The sequence below is a fragment of the Rhagoletis zephyria genome, unplaced genomic scaffold (genome assembly GCF_001687245.7).
Source record: "Rhagoletis zephyria isolate East Lansing unplaced genomic scaffold, Rhagoletis_zephyria_1.1 Rzeph_scaffold_00957, whole genome shotgun sequence".
Taxonomy (NCBI): domain Eukaryota; kingdom Metazoa; phylum Arthropoda; class Insecta; order Diptera; family Tephritidae; genus Rhagoletis; species Rhagoletis zephyria.
Genome location: NW_016158041.1, coordinates 31,121 through 35,010, shown reverse-complemented (window position 1 = coordinate 35,010; position 3,890 = coordinate 31,121).

The following is a 3,890-nucleotide window of genomic DNA, read 5'->3' as shown; positions in this document are numbered from 1 at the left end:
GAAAAGTTGAAACCTTTCACACAATATTGGATGACACTGACATCCTAGAACGAATTTCTTTGTTTCCCCGTGCCCTAAGGGTAGTCGCCTATATGTTCAAATTCGTAGAGCGCCTCAAAAATAAGGTGAAGAAAACACCGAATTCCCCAGATAACATGTTAACGCATCAAGACTTAGAAAAAGCAAAGGTTTCCCTTGTTGCATACACTCCTATTTCAGCAGCGAAATGTTAATGCTAAGAGAATCAAAACCAATTGACAAAAATAGTCAAATCTTAGTACTCAATCCATTTTTAGACACGAAAGGTCTGCTTCGTGCTAATGGAAGGCTAGCGAACTCCAGCCTCACCTATAACGAACGCCACCCCATAATAATACCAGAGAAATCCCCCTTTGCAATACTATACCTCAGATTTTTCCATTTATTAATGATACATGCCGAACATCGCCTCATGCAACAAATGGTCCGACAAGAATTTTATATGCCACGACTAAAGCCACAGATCAAAAAATGCACATTTATGTGTAAAGTCTGCATNATAACGAACGCCACCCCATAATAATACCAGAGAAATCCCCCTTTGCAATACTATACCTCAGATTTTTCCATTTATTAATGATACATGCCGAACATCGCCTCATGCAACAAATGGTCCGACAAGAATTTTATATGCCACGACTAAAGCCACAGATCAAAAAATGCACATTTATGTGTAAAGTCTGCATAATACATAAGCAGAAGATGCGCACGCAGATCATGGCAGCTCTTCCACCTGAACGCTGCCCTTTCGCTCTGCCCTTCACTACCACTGGTGTTGACTTTGCTGGGCCTTTCCAGATAAAGGTTTCCATGTTAAGGACTTCAACCTATACGAAGGGTTATGTGGCTGTCTTTGTATGCTTTACGACAAAGGCAGTACACCTCGAGCTATGTTCTGATCTGACAACTGCGGCCTTTCTCGCGGCATTTGCTCGCTTCGTCGGACGGCGAGGATTTCCATCCAAAATAATGAGCGACAATGGAAAAACCTTCGTCGGGGCCAAAAGAGCCACAGAAAAACAATTTTTAAAATTTATAGAGGAAGTCTCGCCTGAAATCGTTAAAAAATACGCACCCCAAGGCATTGATTGGCAATTTATCCCACCAAGTGCCCCACATATGGGTGGTCTATGGGAATCAGCTGTAAAAAGCTTCAAAACACATTTTAAAAAAGTAGCTGGCACACACAAATTTAGCTTTGAAGAATTTGCAACATTATTAACCCGAATAGAAGCCGTTCTAAACTCACGGCCCCTCTCTGCGCTCTCGAAAGATCCCTCCGATTTCACTGCCCTCACCCCTGGGCATTTTCTTAGATGAGTGTCTTCCCCCCACCGAGTGGAGCCTCGCAAGAATCGAAAAATTACATCGTGGCTCCAATGGTCACATACGAGTCGTAGATTTGCGCACACAAAACGGTACACTAACTCGACCGCTCGTAAAACTTTGCCTTTTACCGACCGAAAACGCCAATAATCCATGAAACGTAATAATCGTAATTCCGACACACCTAAAACCGCAAATAAAACGAAAACCACGCAACTCAACTAACGTAAATAAGAATATTTACCCGATTAACACACTAATCGGCCACTAACCGCCATCTAAAGTTTCTACCCAAAATTAAAGTCGCGATTTCTTCCGATAGAAATGGACGTTGAAATGCCCACATCATCCCCCTCCACTCCTGTTCCGGCGGTCAGATCCGCGGTAACTGTACCGAGGGCCTCAGCACCACCAAGGGCGGTGCCACGCGCCAACGTGCCACAGCCTGCGGCCCCACCAGTTGCAACGGCCCGCATGCACAACCCAAGGACGGTAACCAATCAGATGGAAGAAGGCCAGCAAGGGCAGTTCTCTGCGGGACCCCGTAATCCACCTGGCATTCGCTGCGGCTTATGCCGCCGTCCGCACCCACTCCGGATTTGCCCTATTTTCCGAGGCATGTCTCCAAAGCAACGGCAACAGGTGGCCCGAGCGCATGGGCATTGCCTGAATTGCCTGGCGCTCGCTCATGCCACAAGGGAGTACACCTAGGACGGGTGCCAAATCTGTATTCGGCAACACCACACGCTGTTGCATCGCAACGTAAGGCGAGACAATGTGTCTCCGACCAGGCGCGGTGATCATCGGGGGCAGCAACGGGAGCCGGGAGTGCAACGTCGGTATCCTAACACCAACCGAAATCGCACCCACTAACAGCAGTCACCCTATCGTCGCCCCCCGCCTCCCCCGCCATCTCCCGTCGGCGACAATCGGGCCCGCATCATCGCCGAGTAACTGGCCTTAGTAACGTGGTCCAGACCCTTCAACACTTGCAGCGGTTGCTAGGCTAGTATTCGCCTAGGAGGGCCGGGATGGCCAAATGAGCCCTTCCGCGAAGGCTACCCCGGACTTCCGCTCGCGCGCTGCACCACCGATCGACGCCGGCAGATGTTGCCCACATCCACTACACATTCACACACGCTTCCGCAACATTTGTAAACAGAACATCAACATTTAACTCTCCTTATACACCACTCTGTATACCCACCACCATTGTACACACACACACACACACACACACACACAAATATGCACTCCAAATGTCAACTTACTTTGAATTTGAAGATAGGCAGAATCTTTCGTTTGTGAGCCCGTACGGACGCATCCTATACGAGTCGAACTTTTTCCCAAAATAAAACCATCCGTGATTTGTAAATTCCATTTAGAAAAAAATAAAAATACTGTGTGTTATTTTTCTTGAATCGAGTGGAACCAGTGTTGTGAAGTGGTAAGCTAACGGCAATATCAAACCCAAGGGCCTAAAGTGTTCAGGGTTTGAGACTAAATTAATATGTTGGTGTTTTTAATAGAGTTACCACTTATTTATATGCATACTCAAAAAAACTCCGAATAAAAAGTTGAAAATTTAGCTGAAACTTTGTACCTGGTTTGAAGTGTGGATTTATATGGTGTTTGGTATATAATGAGCTAGACTTTTATGGAAAAATAATAAACATTAAATAAGCAAAAGAAAAATAATCAAAATTGTTAAAAATGTTGATGACTTAATTAGCTGATCGCAAGTGTACGTTTATTTTTTATTTTTTCCAAAAACTTGTATGTATGTTAATATAAATAAGTATTTAATTATCAATTATCGTTTACGTTCAGTAAATTTTTAACTAAGTGGCAACCTTCGAACAATTCTTACTTCTATATGTATGTAACCTATATATTTTTTATTTTTCCAAAAAATTGTATGTATCGTAATATATATATGTATTTAGTGATCATTTATCGTTTACTTTCAGTAAATTTTTAACTTAGTGGCAACCCTCGAACAAAATATCTTTGTAAAATAAAACATCACTTCTTTTCCTTTTCGTTTTATATATAATTGGATATCATTAATACATTACTTACCGTTCATAGTTATAAACTTTTTAATTAAATATAGCAGAAGCTCACCTAACTTCATTTCGTTTGACACCAATATTAATAATAATAATAATAGATTGGCGCTTACACATATGTTAGTGTTTGGTCGAGCTTCTCCTTCGATTTGTGGCGTGCGCCTTGATGTTGTCACACGAAGCGGAGGGACCTACAGTTTTACGCCGACTCCGAACGGCGGTTGTATTTTTATGAGAAGCTGTTTTTCATGGCAGAAATACACTCGGAGGTCTGCCATTGCCTGCCGAGGGACGACCGCTGTTAAGAAAAAACCTTTTTTCTATATTTTTTTGCGATGTTGCTTTGACCAGGGCTTGAACTCAGGGGTTGCGGAGTGGAAGCGCGCACTGCTTACCACTACACCCCAGCGGCCAATATTAGATATCTTTAAATATTATTTCAATACGTGCACC